Raw genomic sequence first — 18307 nt, forward strand, 5'->3', positions numbered from 1 at the left:
AGTGGTTTCTGATGAGCTGTTGAGATTCTGTTTTAAGTAAACCTTAATGAGATGCTCTTTTCCAATGTTTATCCCATGAAAAGCAAGTGCAAGGTAATTCAGACCCAGTTTATTGGCACATTCTGGCATAGTAAGAAAAAAGAATATGATTCTGTCATACTTATAAATTTTAAAGAGGGTATTATCAGCTCATTTAAAACAAATTCTTCTAGATATTCTCCAAGGGGACAGACTTATAAATAATGGAAATGTGGAAAAAAAAACCCACCAAAAAACCTTCAGCACATTAAGGTACAAATAAAATTGACTGCTACATATTATTCAATTGACTTCTACTCTACACCAAGGTGTCAATCATAACAGCATTTTAGAATAGGATTAAACAATAAATGTGCAGAGTTGTTATGCAGAAACCTGAAAATCTGATTAATTTGTAATATTTTTGTGTGCTCTCAAAAAGCCAGAAATGGACATTGCTTTGGGAATACTTACAAAGAGTCCATTGAAATACTTGATTTGGAACTAATAAAAACATACAGACTTGCTGACATTTCATAAAGTGAATTCTATACAAATATGTTTGGCATTTTAATGACCACTGCCCTTTAATAATGATAAGATGACCCACCATAACCAGTGAGGAGTCCAACAACTGCCTAACAATGTGCAAAAAGAGACCAGTCATTTACTTTTTACTGTGCAATTTACTCATCCGAGTTACTTGAAAAGAAAGAAATGCAGCTAGATGCATGAGAGTCAGTGAAAACTGCTTCTTTCAAACACATGACAAGCCTTGTGCTGTTGCTGTCCCTAAGACCAAAGAGAGGTTTGCTTCAGTATGAGTTCCTCCTACACAAAATACAGTGCTATGTTACTAAACACAATTTTACCTTTGGTAATTTCTACACATTGTTATGGGTTTTTTTTAATCTCCTCTGTATGTGTCAAGTGATATTAGATCAAAGGCTCAATACCAATGAATACATCATTACTCCCTTAAGATCAAATCTTCCAAGTCAGTTTTATTTATGCAATTTTAAGGGCTGAAAATTTTGTCTTTGTGTGTGATTTAATTAATATTAAAACAAGCTCTTGATAATCTGCCACATCATTAAATCGTCCTATGAAAGCTTTGGGAGAAGAACAAAACTGGACTCAAATATTCACCAGAACTAGATTTAATTGCAATTACCACAGCTCGAGCTTTCAAGAAAATAAATAAGTTCTGAAGAAATAGGCCTTTAATATTTATTTTTGCATGGTGCAGCTATCCTAAGAACCACAGTTTTCTGTTATCTGTACCCTAAGGATTTTGCAGTGTTTCATCTCATAACCTGTATGTAGTACAAGGACCATGAAGCCAAAGTTAATTACGCTGCTTTCCTTTTGCATTGCACTAATTGGAATCACTTAGGATTACATTCTTTGCACACTCATCACAGATGATGCATCTTTTTATTTAAGTGCTTGAACCCTCTGCCTGCTGCTCCTAGCTCACTTCCCACATGATGCAGGCAAAACAGCACACGCTTTCACGTGCACGAACGTGGTCTTACATGGCACCCTGTATGAAAATATGCACGCCCATTCTCTGACTGAGATTCTCACCTTTCCTCTCATGCCCCTGCTAATCCACCTGCTATAACAGCTACTCAAGAACCAAGATTTTCTTCAAAGCACACAGGAAAACCTGCCTGCTGAGCTGGTGGTAAGTACAGCAAAGCCAGGATTTCAGAGTTAAGTTCTGTTGCCTCACACACGCTGACAGCATTTGTTCCTCGCTGTACACTATCTTTGGTGGGACACACAGGTCAAAGTCCCCAGGAAGGCAAAGCAGAGCACAAAACGCTGGTAGAACACTACTTTTCCTCATAACGTTGACCATGTGGATTCCTGATTTCAGAGGATCTGAGGAGTCAGGAGAGCTGTGTCACAGCTACTATTTCTGATTCACAGATTCATTGCTATAATTTGGAAAAATCCCTTCAGTAAGACCATTCTCCTAACCTGGCCGTGCACAGTCCCGTGTGTTGTTTTTTGACTGTTTTACTGCCTTTGCTTGGGAGTTCATTAGTTCCAGATGCTGGAATGACCTCTGCAGGTAAATTATTCCCCTGTCCACATTCCAGTCCTCACTGATAAAAATGGCCTGTCAAAATCTAGCCTAGATTTTCCACTTGTCCAGATGCAGGCTATTACATCCTGTTAGCCTATCCTCTGATGCTGCTCAGCTTCCTATCAGTGAGGGATATGGCAGCAAGGAACCAGGACTCAAAGCAGTCCCTATGGAGCTGGGTAGTGAGCATCAGCACCTTCTCTGTTCTCAACTATGTTTTGGAGAGTTTCTGCTCTCCTCACGGCTCCAACTGCTGGTGCACAAGGGACAGGGAGAAGGCAGTAACAGGGCACCTCCCCTAGAAAGAGAAGTAATTCTCCTTAACACTATTTGCATAGGCAGGGAGCTAAGACTTCTCATAGGCTGTCATAGCAGTGCTTACTTGTAAGTCTACAAGTCTGCTCAGTGGTACCATATGAACAGGCAGGAGTGCTATTGCCAAGGTAGGGCCATGACTGTAGACAAGGCTTTAATAATTAATAAGCAGTATTCATCATACGTGATTCATCATAAATTAATTATAAATTATATAATACATACACACACCTCTCATCCCACCAAGGGGCTGGAAGGGCATGACACAATAAAAAATTGAAGTGCACTGTAAACATTGTAAAATAACCCTCTTGAAATAAAATACTATTTAAAATAAAGCCAAGTAAAAACAAAAAAAGGCAACCTTCTTCTCCCCTTATCAAAAAGAAAAAATATCCCCCAAACCAAGCAAAAAACCTTGTTGAACAATACCTGGTTTAAAAAGAAGAAACCACAAGAGAAACATCAGATGGAAAAAAAATTCCACATCCCAAAGCCTCCGAGCCTCATACAAAATTACAGCTGTAAACGCACTGGTTATAAACCAGCTTTCCACAATTTGCTTCCTTTTGTTTCTTACACATCTCCAGCAACACAACAGGTAATTCAGTTCTAAATTCTTCATTTCCCAGTGTCCCACAAAGGAGGGAATGCTCTAATCCCCACTTTATAACTAATGAACAGAGGGACTCAGATTGGGGTTCTTAAACCAGCACCATTTAGGCACCTAGATCTCTTCAGCTATAGTTATACTGGGCTGCAGTTATACGTGGGTCAGAATACAGAACTGTGACACCTTGGGTAGCTGCTCCAGGGCTACCAGCAGCTCTGGCAAGGTGAGCCTGCATGTGCTCCCCAGTACCCTGTGTTCAGATGCACCTCCCATCCTCATGGTCCTTGTCTCTCCGGGTGTCTGATGCTCACAGGGAACCTGCAGCTGACTGCAAGCGTGACCATACTGAAGAGCAATGCAGAATATACGATGGAGCGTGCTAAACATGTACATTCAGCTCTGTCCTGGACCTCCTGGTTCATCTGCAGGTGTGTGCGTGTGCCTGCTCAAAGGCATGATGCATAGTGCCATCTCCTCGCAAACTGTACACCAAAGCTCACTCAAAGCTCAAACCACAGCACAGGACGAGCCTCAGTTGATGATCTAGACATAAATGAATTCCTTATTATCCTCAAAAATTAATTCAACGTGTCTCACATTTGTATCAGAACCGGGGAGATGCTGGGCTACTACTCTTCAGTATTCACTGCTTTGAAAAACAAGCAAGATCAAATTTAATAATACTAGATTTTCAGTAATCAAAAGAATACATAAATCTTTCTGAGACACCCATTTAAGCAAATATTTCAAATGAATCAACATTAATGAAAGAACACAGCATTTCAAGCAACTGTTCATATTAAAATCCTTAGATACAGCTCCACAATGTGACATTAAATTACATGTATTTATCTCTCAGTAACCCTAACAATAAGAAATCAAGAGCAGACTTTTCTCTTACTCACTGAATCAATTCACATTAAAGATAGACCTTTAGGAACGAAATCATTAAAATGAAAATACTGCCTGTGAGAAAAAAAAGAGTCTTAAGTTTTTAAAACTAATAAACTCCCATTCTGAGCATGTAATAGAGCTGCATTTAGATCATAAGCCATATTATGGGGAGGAAAAAAAGATAACTTTTTAAAAAGAAATTAAATAGACTGACTGATAATATTCAAATTATTGGGTAGGTATGTGGAAGGCCATCATCTCTGATTAAAGTAACCCAGCTCTTCATTAAACAAACCCTTAATTGTCAGCAATTATACTAGAAGCAATCTTGCTGAACAGAATAGCTGAAAGAAAAAGATGCGGCTGATAATGAAAAAATGTGACATTCACTCCAAACAATCCTTATTCTGCCACAGAGCACCATATTGCGGCTCTTAATTCACTATTTTCATTATCCTGCTGCCTAGGATGTTGGGCATGTGGTTAGGAAGCCTTTTCATATCACCTCATCAAACCTTATCAATCAGATTGCTACACAGACATTCACAAACACACCTACATTTTACAATACTTATGGGAGAGAAAATTGAGATTTTGTGCTGAATCTGGTTACATCGTATTATCTTACGGTTATCAGAGGGGATATTCCTGGGGCCTCAGCAAAGAGAATCAAGCTCAGAAATTAAATGAGTAACAAATTGCCTGCTGAAAGGTATGAATTTAAGCTTGGACTGCTCATATTTCATGTGAGTAGTTAGATAGTTGTCTTCTTGCAATCCACGACCAAGAGGTGGCATAAAATTCACTTACCTGCATTGTATGAAACTTCTCTAAGTATCGGGTTATCCCACAGATCATTCAGCAATTTGCCTTTCCCTGCTGACCTCTACTTCAGATTCTCAGCTTTTATTTTTAAGCAGCAATTTCAGCGTCACAAAGCAAACCAAACAAGAGAGCCGGGTGTGTGCAGAATTACCACGGGCACCTGTTAACTCTGAAACCTAACAACATTGCAGTGTCGATATCATCATTTCACTGTCCTATCATTTTAGCACAACATGGAAGTACTGCGCTTATCTTCTACAACGTTAGGCTGTCTGACTGTCTCAACTTACACAACTGTCACTCTTCATTTTCCCCTACCTATGTACAAAAACCTTCCAGTTTACCTTTGAAAATATTTGTGGTGTGATAAGAAAATGCTGTATCGATCTGCCATATTGACGTACGTGTCAATGCAATATCCTGTACAGAAAAGCTAAACATCCTGCATGCAAAATGGATTGAATTAGACAGCAGAATGAACAGAACAGATTCACTTTACTGACTGGATCATTCAGTACTGAAGTAAGTAAAACCCCCCAGTTAGATACTAATATGAAACTGTCACACAGTCGCTACTGCAAAGCTACCAAAATCACTGCAGAGCTCACAGTCATTCTGCCAGTAGAGCACAAAATCTCTCCTTCGCCTGGTCCCTGGGGATATTTGCTCCTGAAGGATCTTCTCCTGCAAGACGTAAGGAATCACTGCCTTCACTACCCATATGTACAAATGGCTTGCATTTATGCACCTGCATCTTTCTGGATCAGGACTGATAACATCAAAACTCCACGACTGTTCATCATGAAAATCAGGCTACTAAAGTGATTCAGGTTGCAGAGCCCTTCTCTGGGGCAACCACCAGTTATATGTACCACCGAACAAAAGAACTACCATACCAAGGCACAAAAATCACAGATAACACAAACCCCAGCCCTCCCAACTGCTTCTAATATTCTTCTTTCCCATGTTTTATTTTTGCTTCTCTTTAATTGCCTTATTTTTCTTCTTTCTCTTCTCCCCAAGTGAAATTTTTTTCTTATTGGTGCCCGTATGACTATTCTTCCACTTCAGATACTTCATGTGAGGAAGGAAGCATCACTACTACAGGAAAGGTGAAAGGATATAATTGCAAAAGGATGTCCTTTTATTCAAAATAGACTCATTCTACTTTTCTCCACCCCCTAAGTACAGTGCATAAAAATCCCTTCTTAATGGTACATACATTTTTTATGAACTGGACCCTTCATATTGAGAGTTCTAGTTTCTTTTCTACTGTATGCGTTAGCACAAATATAATCACATTAAGGTCACAAAGACCCTATCAGTTTTTCTTGAATTCATACAACATTTCATACTCACTGTTTGCTGTTAGCGCTGGTGAATGCAATGATGATAAAGGTTACTTACCAGAAGATGGACGGTTGAATGCATTATTATTTCATGTTGGGCAGCTGATCCCTAGCTAAGAAGGGCAGGAGGCTTCTCTAAATTAAACTTTGCTTTCTTTCCATCCCTGGAAGCTCACTAAATGCCAAAGAGGGAGCACATTAAAGAACATCTATTTTGGAACAACTGCTATGGTTTCCATCTTTATGGCTAACTAAGATTTCTTCCTGGTTTTACAGCATTTTTCTCTGCATGTGCTTTTATTCCTAACAGGGTAGCATGGCAAGCTTTCCACCAAAAGCCCAGCTCCTAACACCCACCCTCTCCACCTGACTCCTGTACACTCCCCAAAATAAGGTAGCCTATAATGACATCTGATAATGAGACACAGTTGCTGTTAGCCTGGGGAACCTTGCACAATTTACATATTATGGGCTCAGCTGCTGGAACTGCAGGCTACTGAAAGCCAGGCAATACACTTGGACAGCTTCTGGTGCACCATAATTCAGGCTTCTGGGTGGAAGCAAAGGGTAGCATGTCTGACATCTTTCCCTTTTTACAAGTTACACTGATGGACGTATTTACAAAGGATAGGGCACAGGAAGGTGGCCGATGACAGAAATTGAACTTGCAGCTTTTGTACCTTCCAGGGACTGGAAAGAAAAAGCTGTAAGGTGGGGAGTGGCTGAACTTAGTGTGCTACCAGTCCTGTAAGAGCCTGTTTAGGGATTCAAATCACCCAGTTCAGTGAGTGGGAAATATCCAGCTAAGGGAGAAAGCATTCTATCAAACCCAGTAAAAGCCCCTGTTACTTAGATATTCAGCAGAGCCAGCATTCAGGAAAATGCACCCCAAAAGGTATGTAAACACCTACTGGAGCATCCTGACCAGCAAGTATGGTCAAGCAACTGTGGTTTATCACTCTTGCTACCAAGTTCACTGTCTGGTTTCATCCCTGTGGTGTCTTTAACAATTTCACAATCTCTGCTGTGGTCTTTACACAGCCCTGTGGGGCAGCTCCATAAAGTGTCTCATTACAGATTGTTCAGCGGTTCAGACTTTATTGAGACTCCTGAAAGAGCCATCCCACAGAGCAGCGTACTGTAGGAGTCCAGGCAAGAAAACCAGGAGGAAACCTTAACAGCGACAGCAACTCTGTATGCAGGAGGCCACACTCCTAGATCAGACTAAATCACAAAACTGCTAAGTCTACATTATAAACCTATTTAGCTGCACATGTACCTCCAGAAATACCTAGCTACAAAAATTCAACAGCCCTCCCCCTTCACAAGCAGCCTGTGCTGTTTGATACCTGCAGCAAGTTCTCATGATGTGCTCAGCAGGGTGAGCCATTATCTCAAATGAAAGTGTTGGTCGGGAGCTGCAGAAACTCACACTATGCATGCCTCCAGATCTTGAAAATCCTGAACTGCATTAACTTCTGTCTCTTTATTATTGACTGAAATCAAATGTGGTGACTATTTACAAGGAGCTTTTGCTAGGAGTTCCCAAACACTTTAAATTTATCTGTTTTTAAAGAGCACTCAGTGTGCTCATCAGGCCTTGCAAACTATGTCAATCCTGACCATCCCTAAGACAAGTTTAAAACACACAATAAGGGGTTTTGATGTCACCCCGCCCTTCTCCCTCCAGACCCACATTTCCATTTACTCCCTCCCCTGTAGACCAAAAGCTAAAAATATAAAAAGGACCTAAAGAATTAGTAGTCAGCACTACCATCCTGCCTGCCTCCCAAATTTGAGCAGCTATTTAACAGATAACGATAGTGAAAACACTCCAGCAACCACTAAGGTGGTCTTTTGCAAAATAAAAACACCCTAAAACAGATCTGCAGGGAAATAACCAAGTGGTTTACAAACATTTGGATACTGTTGCCTGGGGCCCCAACACAACTGCTTCAACAAGTCCTGAGAAGGGCCATGAAGATGCTCCAAGGGCTGCAGCAGCTCTGCTGTGGAGTCAGGCTGAGAGAGCTGGGCTGGTTCAGCCTGGAGAAGAGAAAGCTCCTTAAGGGGAGACCTTAGAGCAACTCCCAGTGCCTAAAGGGGCTATAAGAAACATGGAGAGGGGCTTTGGACAAGGGCCTGCAGGGACAGGACAAGGCTTTAAACTGGCAGAGGGGAGATTGAGATTAGATGTTAGGAAGCAGTTCTTCTCTGTGAGGATGCTGAGGCACTGGCACAGGGTGCCCAGAGAAGCTGTGGCTGCCCCATCCCTGACAGTGTTCAAGGCCAGGTTGGACAGAGCCTTGGGTGACATGGTTTGGTGTGAGGTGTCCCTGCCCATGGCAGGGGCTTGGAACTGGATGAGCTTTAAGGTCCCTCCCAACTCAAACGAGTCTGGGATTCCATGAATATGGTGATCTTGCCTTTATGTGAGTCAAACTCACACCGGATTTCACATGCGTTGGATTAGTTCTCTAGGAAAGGTTTAAGAATACAGCACAGGTTAAAAGAGCTCTACATGTAGCAGGCACATATCCCAGCACAGTCACAGTGCATGAACGATCTGGTTAGTAATGCCTTGTCATGCCAAGACCTCTTTGCAACAACACGCCACGCAGGAAGGAAAAAAGTAAAAAGAAGCCCCACTAAGACTTAGCCTTGCCCAGATACCAATTGCCAGGCAACTTGCTTGAAAGAGTGAGAGAGGGCACTGTGATACATCCTAACAGGATTAAATCATACAGGATATACAAACTGGTTCTAACCATGAGAATGCTTGGGTTCATATATATGTATGCCTCTATATATAGATACGTATTTTAAAACAAATTACTTTCCTACATGCTTTTCATTTTTATATTATTGTTCTGCTTATTTTTTCAGCATTACAGTAACTGAAAAATATCTACTGGTAAAAGATGCTATTAATTTAAGTGCATTCATAGTGTGTTATGTCACTAATAGACTTAGGTAACATTATTCTTTTATCCTTTTTACAAAGCATTATTTTATTGTCCTCTCATTTCTAAGATTTTACTTCCACTTAAAGTCAAGTAGAGTGAGGGCTTTGCAGAATTCTATTATATTATTGTCCTGTCATTATTCTAACTCCATTACACAACAACGCAGAACCAGCATCAGCTTCCATTTGTCATAGTATTCATTTTGAGGATTATGTCAGATCTCAGACTATGTGGACGTGCCTACTAAACATAATTTGGAGTTGGGCAAAAAGTAATCACTGATTCCTTCTAAAAATGGTTTTGAAGACAATATTTTTAACTATTCTGTGTTTTGGGACAAGCTTTGCCATCTGATTTCAACTTCTTTGTCCATACTTCCCAGCCTTTGCGTCTTATATTTTCTTTTAGCCTCCCAGCTTTGAGAATACACAAAACTGGCAAAACACGGCCAGTTTTGGTTTGAAATAGCCAACACTTCCAACAACTGTTCCTTATGACTGCCATAAAGAAAAGAAAGATCAGGTGCTAATCTGGCAAAAGCAGGATTTAGGCTTAATGCCCAACTATCACAGAATTCCTGTGAGACCTTCACCAGCTCTTTTCATCTCACACAGAGTAAAGTTCTGGTCACAATCAGTCATTCCATTAACCATCACCTGGATTATTCCCTTTGTTATTCTGTAGGGCCTGTTGATCATATAGATGGTAACACACTAAGCAGATCTCACTCGGCAAGAGATATCTGGGTTCAAAACTCAAATTAGATCAAAAACACACTAAAAAAACCCAAACAACAAAATAATTATATTTAAGCATCTTCTCTGTTAAAATGACTTTTAAAGAGCTTCCAGGGAAAATCCAGCCCTTTGTCATATATATATATGATCAACATTCATAAGACAGTTGCATACAGAAACCAGCATGGACTAGGTTTTATTTCAGCCACAGGCACACCACTTGCGTGTGTTACTGTATGCTGCACATGCATTGCTATGATAGCATTGGCTTTACATAATGTTATTCTAATGACTTTCCTTCAAAGAGCATTTGTGGACACAACTCCCTAAATGGTAACAATGGATAAATGTCAGCTGGAGTAATTCAGGTCTATATTATTTATGAAGCTGCAATTCTCCTGTAAATAACCCAGTTGTTAAAATAATATGTATCTATGTAATTGAGTCTTCTGTATACAAATAAATAAGGCTTTATTGCAATGTCAGAAGTTAACAGACGAGTCAATAAAATCAATAACTCACTTTTTCTTGCTTATATATCTAACTTTTCTCCACCTTTCCTATGTCCTCTGCTTGTTCTGGTTACATATTAACACTCTGAAGGATGCATAGGTCTTATGGCATTGTTTAGTAAATGGTGGTCTGAAGAAAAGTTTGAAGAAACACCACCTCAGCAATTTAATACTCTGCCTATTTATTGTCTACTTTAACATATACCTGTCCAGTATAAATCAGGGAGAAAGAAACTGTCTTGATCTATACATCTCAATGCTAGAGATTTTTAATGTGAATGACTACATTAAGGTCTAAGTGAATTAGGTTCATATTGATACATTTAGATAAAAGTGCTCCAGGCCTGGACTGCATTAGTGTATAGCCACTGTCGAAACAGCCCTGCCAGATTATAACGCTGTGCTGTTTATGCCTCTATGGTTAAGGTTGTGTCAGCATTTCCATTATGCTCCTCATTTTTCAAATATTTATAACCTGGCTGTAAAATTTGCTTGGGCCTGAAATCTGGTGAACCAGAAGCCAGACTCTACAAATCTAAATGGTCACCTCAAGAAAGGTGACCATGTTATTTCAGTGGCTGTGTTTCCATTACCTGGGTCCTGCTAGATTACAACGCAGGGGCCAGGTTTATGAGCCTGGTGATTTTACTTTCTTAATCAAAGGAGGATTGGGTCCCTTTAAAAAAAGCTATGGAAGGACTGGAAAATAAGGCTTGATTTTGTGATATGATTAGGTCCCTAACTTGATAATCTCTTGTTTTCAGTACTTCAAAGACGAAGAAAAATTAACCAAAGCTGCTGCAATGTAAAAACTAGCCGAGGGGCATATGCACTAAATTTTATTCCACTAATTACATTTTCTTGTGGGTTTTCATCTGGGACCTAGCACATCTTCTAAACAGCATAAAATTGGGAGGGCTCCAAATGAGCCATTCTTGTCTATCAGGAATACAAACACGCTCACAAAAGCTATCTTATTATGTATGCTCCATACAGGCTCCTCATTCAAAAATATTTTAACAGATGTCATGCTGGATAAACATAATGGCTCATCTGAGGCTTAGAAACGCTTTACTCACAGTAGAAACAAATTTGGGCAGCATTTTTCAAATTGAGTTAAGTCCTTAATACACACCCACAGGCTTACTTAGACTTATAGATACAATATCTTTTCCTTTCGTTGTCCTTCTCTAGCTGAACACATGATCTGTTATCGATGACAATGTTCCTGTTCTGGTGCTGCTCTCTTGGTTCACTGCTAAAATGTCCTAACTCTGCATTTGGCTTTTGGATAAGATTACTGTGGAGCACTGGGCAGGGGACAAATGCAAGCCCCTTCTGTGTGGCTCCAGCAGCCTGCAGGTTACCTGCAGAGAAGCACAGGAGGTGCAGCTTGTAAAACAGCATCCTCTGAATCCTTTCTTTTGGACAACTGACCACAGACAGGATTGCACAAGACAGCAGAGGGTAGTGACACATTCCTATGCTTTGTCAACCTAAGCCAAAAAAAAACCACCAACAGGAAATGCTTTTAAAAGAGATTCAGAGTATAAATCCAGCTGATGAGCACCGTAAGACTATGCAGTTTGGGATTCATTTTAGAGTTTCATTTGAAGGAGAAACACACTCCTATTTCACTGTCCCTGGTGCAGAAAAGTGTGTCGCAGTAAACTATTTGGCTCGATACTATAAAGGTCTCAGCAAAGAACCTCACTCTTGTGACCAGACCCACTGAAGTAACATGAGGCACTCGTGATATTTCCTTATGCTCTTGGAGCAAGACCCTCTGTGTGTAGAGTGAGCTTGTGGAACTACCCTTAGGTCTTAAAGACACAGCATGTCTGCTGTCTTAACCGTCATTCATTTCCTTTTGAAGCACATGGTTCTAAAGGGGGAAGCAACAATACTCACCCTTTATTTCTTTACAATAATAAAGTTTTATAGTTACAACACTATGAAAAGAAGTGTGTGGGGTGCAAATCTGTAATTCTGAGCTCTTTTTTACCCTCTCTGATGATCTGTGACTAACACCACAGGGCAAATCACACCATCCCTTCTTATACAGAAAAACCTTGATGGTCAATCACCTAATGGTTTTTAATCACCTAATCTCATAGATACCCTGTAATCCTTAAAAAAATCCCGTGGACATCTGGGACAAAAGCATTCTTACAGTGATACCTACATTCTTCTCCAGGGATCATCACCGGAGCTGCACTCTCATAGCATACATACAATTAAAGTCTGACTGACATCTGACGTACCTCTTCTAAGAAAGGATCAGTCTCAGATGCTATCCCTGCCTCCTTTCCTGCTCAGCTTCCCCCTTTTCTGTGCTGTTTTCCTTCTCTTTTATGAAGATTCTTGGACACAAGCCCCAAATCAGTGACTTCAAGAATGTGTGGTGTTAATTGCTTACGATTTTAAAGGAAGGGTGGCTCTTGGAAAAAGAAAAATCTCCACTGCAGTATATAAGGCAACTTTTAAACCCACTGTTTTCTGAGAATAACTTTGTATTTGGAATGACAAAGTATTTTGCATTAAAACAGGAACAGTGGAAGAAGTCAGAGTAGATGGGTGACAGATCCTGCCACTAACACAAGGGTTTAAAACACATCAGGGAACCCCTGAGGGTGGAAGCCCTACACACTTCACCCTCCCATGCTGGAACAGAAAGTAGCATTTCCCATTAGGAGCAGCTCATCTCCCAAGGATACTTTCCTCCTCTGCAAAGACAAACATTTTTAAGCACTATACCATACTCACACTCTTCTCCTGTACTTACCAAAGGCATAACTAACTTAATATTTCAAAACTATAATATAATGCAATAAGATTCAGCATAATAACATACATCAGAAAGGACAACTTAAAAGAAAAGCATTGCATTTTCAGTATGAAACGATATATAATGACCATTGCCTAGAAATGGATCAATGTGGCTCCAGTGGAGCAGCTGCATAAGCATTCAAAACAGCAATAACTACAAGCTCTGGTGAGGTACTTTTCTTCCCAATGTCATCTCATTTCATTCCCCTGAGCAAGACTGAAAGTCATGCTGAAGAAAAACACCCAAAGACAGCTTTGTCTCCCTGCCCCCATTCTGCATTCTGGATTTTACTAATAATTCTCAATTGGGGAGCAATTTTCAGCTGTAACACATTGTGCTGAGTCCAATTGCAACCACCACAAATCGTGGTTTTTATGGGGCTACAGAGCTTGAAGGGGGGAAGTACAAATTCTGCATGTGTCATTTTGTCCCCATGATTTTTGGTTTAAAATGCTTTTACCATTTAAATTTTATCCGATTGATAGGAACAATGCTGGTAAATAGAAGTGTCATTGTCACCCTTCTCCTCTATTAGTATACTTTCAAATAGTATCAAAGGAACAAAAGAGCCAAGACTGAGTTTTTGTATTTGGAGGCCAGATCTCACTGAATTGCACTCCATGAAGAACCTAATAGTTCTCCATCACATTTCTACCCTACACTTTTTCAGACAACTTGATCCCAAACCAATATCTGAATTTAAATAACCCTCACCTTCTCTAATATGCACCAGTTTGTGATTATTCTCAAGGGATATGCTTGTAAGTTGCCAATGGTCATGACAGGAGCATCACATACCAAGACAAAGGCCAGAGCCATGTTCAGTCAGCTCTCAGTCCTCATGTACCACAGGTTTTTGGTTTCTGAACCTCCAAACCTTTCCTGGAGATGTGAAGTCACTCACTCAGTCTCAGCCTAAGAACAATAGCTTGTGTTTGACGGGTTCCCAAGTGCACAAACGAGAGGCTAAAACCCCTTTCCTACCTCCTCTAGGAAATTCACAGGTTCTGGGTCCATCCATTTTCCTGAACTCATTTGACAGCTTTTACTGATGTTGCAACACAGAACTGGAAGGCAGTCCTACAGGAATACCAGTGAATATCAAGGAATTATCAGTCTCTATTAATAAATGACAAGAAATACTAACAGTGTGGTAATGGCAGCTGACAGCATTATTAGCATGAATTTTTTTTCTGCTCCATTTAAACTGGGGGCCAATTTCCCAGAGCTAACGGAGGTCAGGGGGAGTGAATCCCCATCCCAAACCAAGCAGCCAAGTGCAACCCTTGATCCGGACTCACTCACCTGACAGACCTGCACAGTCTTCTCTACCGCAGAGGCAAACACCTGGGAGTGCAGTGGAAGTGACAGCCCTAATCTTTCTAACCAGGACTGTTTTAAACAGCCCAACTCCACAGTTAGTTTTATACCAAACTCCTGTCTTCTATAGATCATATAACAGCAGTGAACACTAAAGAGGGGGATGCATCAGAACATCCCTTCTGGTGGGGATTTTTCATAGTCTGCCCCCTCATCCAAAAGACTGCAACTACACTTTCAGGTGGATGTTGGAGCTTCTTAGATCCCATCATCACCATAGTAAGCACACTTCAGTAGTGCAAAATGCCTCACTACTGTCCCCTGGGTTCAAAAGTTTTGGCAACCACTTTACACTCAGTTTCTCCCAAGTCCATTTCTGTGGCATTCCCTACCATTCATCCAGACTCACGACTATTCCACCCAGTCCCACTGTGTCACCAAGTAACCCTCTGCTTTCACCCAAAAGCTCACCACTTTTTAGCTGTCAGGGGCTATTCACACAAAAGACCCAGGATGGGGTGTGTTGAGAACACACAGCCTTGCACAGTACCTTCTGAGACACTGGTCTCAATTATTTCCTGCCCAATAAACCATAAATAAAAATGACAAAAACCCAACCTTTATTAGAACTAGGATGATTAGCTAAGTATTAACTTTTATCCCTGTCAGTCATTTCAGCAGGAAGGAAGATGCTCCATGAAGACTTGCCAGTAATTTACTTATTATGGCTTATATTCTTCCAAGGACTTAATGTAGATGCTTCCTGTGCAAACAGTACATAATTAAAACCACACCATGCAAATCTGCATTATAGAAAAGGCAAAATCCCCCTTACTCATAAGAGTTCTCAGCAAATATTTGCTTTTCCTGAAAAGAACAAGTCCCGGGGCAACAGACTCCTTCCCAAATTTACATCCAGCTGGGAAAATTCTGCTCTCTGACATTCACGCAGTTTAGCTGAACATAGGAAAGTTCCAATGGATCTCTCAAAAAGATGAACCCTGTGAAGGTCTGACTGTCCTTCAGCTCTGCTGGGAGTTTACAGATCTGGTCCCAACACATGTTAGGTTGGGCAGGCATGCATCAACATCTTTTACTGTTCAATGTTTAGCCTACACATTTCTGTTTAACTTCAGTATAACTTGTCACATGCTGACAGGTACAGGCATGGGGATTAAGTGACAATTAAACAAAACCCCTTCTGCATGCATATTTTTTATGCTTAAGCATAATGTCCTCTACAAAGAACATGAAGATGCAATGGCATTTCTGCACCTGGCCCATGTGCATATGCATCTGCTACAACATGATGTGCTGGCATACCTTTCCATGCACCTGTGTGGTACCTCAGTTGGGGAAAGGATATGGGCTGGACTGGGAGAACAGAAGAAAAACACTGTTTTCAGCAGAATGGGTTCCTTCATCTGGTTCACCACACGGGTTCAGTGCAGAGGGCAGAGTAGGGCCAAGGTGGAGTGAGGAAGCTTAAACAGCAGGAGCACTAAAGGTGTTAATGGCTACTTCTGCAGAAAGGATTCATCTTTGGGCAGCTACTGATGTGAACAGTTCAAACACATACAGGGACTTGCACTGGCTGTATACTGGGCCAGTTATTTTATTTAAAACACAATGCTGTGAGATTCTGCTCTGGCAGACAGAACTGGAAATGCCTTCAAGCAGCAAACCAGACCGAAGACCTTTCAAATTTTTGGACATGCACATTGCAATACAGTTGAAACGCCTTTGTACAATATCTGCTTTGGATTCGCCTATGTTCACTCAAGAGGGTAGGAAAGCTTGGCAATCTAAGTTTCATTCAAAAATTCCTCTACTTGAGCAGCATTGCTTTCCTCCAAATAGCACAGCAGAGCAGCACAGAGGGGCTGTCTGCCTCTCACAAAGACAACAGCATGCATCTCACCAATAGCAAGCCAAGCTGGTACGTCCAGATTCACAAAGGCGTAGATTACTCAAGCTGGCAGTGTGAAACATTGAGCTTGGTAATGAACCTGGCAGCAGGCCAGAAGATGAGATCCAGAGTATCTCCTTGTATTCTAACACATGTGTCTGAGTCAATACTCAAACCAATAGACTCCCTGACAATCTGTTGACATGTTGCTCAGCTCCGTGCTGGCCAACACATGCACTGCTCTCAGGCTGGGCTCCCAGGGACCTCGTCCTGGTTCTGAGTGCTCAACAGTTTTTAGGCTTTTCAAGCTCTCCTCTGCTGATGAGAAAACCAAAGCCAACCAGACACAACCAAGAGGATCTAGATGATTTAACACATGCCTGTTTGAGGAAACAGCAGTTTTAATCTTGAATTGGAGACATCTGCAAAGGGAACTCGTGTTCTCTAAGAGATTTGCTACGTCCTGGCAGCCAGGGATGTTCTACACGGGAGGTGAACTTTTGAAGGACATGACACAAACTTAGCTCATTTCAACACAAAAGACATTCACTGACTCCATATTTTTGACCCAGCATGTCAACATCAAGCCACCTTCTAACAAAGACCAAGAGGAGTGTATTCAACCAGCAGTGTTTGTCAAGGTCCCAGCAAGTGCTGAACTACTCCCTTTGTGCCCTGCTAGAGGCATCTGCCATTTCTGACTTAAGCATTTCTTTAGATGTGTTCCCATAGCCCCTGGAACCTGTCAATCCCCTCTGCTGTAATTTAGACCCAGACCATGCAGCCGTTCACTCAACCTTCCCCTTCCACCCCTCTGGGTGGGATGGGGAGGAGAATTGAAAGAATGTAAAACCCACAGGTTGAGGCAGTCCAATAACTAAAATAAAGTAAAATATAGTAATAATAAAAAGAATACCAATAATAATAGGAAACAACAAGAGACAAAATGAAAGCTCAGAAAACACAAGTGATGCACAATACAATTGCTCACCACCCGCTGGTCGATACCCAGCCTGACCTGAACAGCAATTGATCCCTTCCAGGTGACTCCCCCCAGTTTCTATGCTGGGCATGATGCGCTCTGCTATGGAATACCCCTTTGGCTAGTTTGGGTCAGGTGTCGTCTCTGCTTCCTCCCAGCCTCTTCTGCCCCTCCTCACTGGCAGAGAATGAGAGACTGAAAAGTCCTTGCTCAGGGTAAGTGCTATTGAGCAACATCTAAAACACTGGTGTGTTATCAGCATTATTCTCAGACTGAAGCCAAAACACAGCATTGTACCAGCTACTAGGAAGGAGAAAAATAACTGTTACAGCTGAAACCAGGACACCCTCTAATCATAAAATCTATCATATATATAAAAGTGCCTTGGTTTTCAGATCTATTGCAGACACTAGCACACAATTCAAATGAAACAGAGGAACCACCATTGTTTAAAATTGGCCTAACATGGTGTCCCATCACTGTTAGTCACAGTGATTATGCCACAAAGCAACTCATGTGTCTGGCATTACCAAACTTTACAGATTACTTCACCACCCTGTTGTAGGTACAACACTGTTGTGTGCCATTCTGTTTGGAAATTTTGTTGTTATTTGTGCTCCACAGATGAGCTAGTGGAAACTGGTCCCCATGCCCTTGGAAGGTGGAGGCCGCCGCATGGATGCAAGTCTCCCATAACTCCCTCCCTATCTTGCTAGCAAGAGGATGAATTTATTGTTTGTTAATTTTTCAGGTGCACTTAATCACACAGATCTAGTTATAATCACTGAAAACCCGCTCCCTGGGTGCCAGAAGCCCTCCTGTTGGATAGTAATGGCCCAATTCTAACCATGCTCAGGGAAAGAAAAGGATACAAAAGCTTATTTCTCTTTGGCTACTCAAGATCTGTGGAAGTGCCCCACAAAACTGCTATGGCCTTCA

The 18307-nt window shown here is 41.2% G+C and overlaps 1 protein-coding gene across 5 annotated transcripts in view; it reads right to left on the minus strand.

The window, feature by feature from the left end:
• The window catches only part of POU6F2 (POU class 6 homeobox 2), a 304700-nt gene that overhangs the window by 184138 nt on the left and 102255 nt on the right, over nt 1-18307 (minus strand). The window lies entirely within an intron of this gene.

Source organism: Pezoporus occidentalis, unplaced genomic scaffold (assembly GCF_034315485.1).
Source record: "Pezoporus occidentalis ecotype Australia unplaced genomic scaffold, CSIRO_AGI_Poc_V1 ctg28, whole genome shotgun sequence".
Taxonomy (NCBI): Eukaryota; Metazoa; Chordata; class Aves; order Psittaciformes; family Psittacidae; genus Pezoporus; species Pezoporus occidentalis.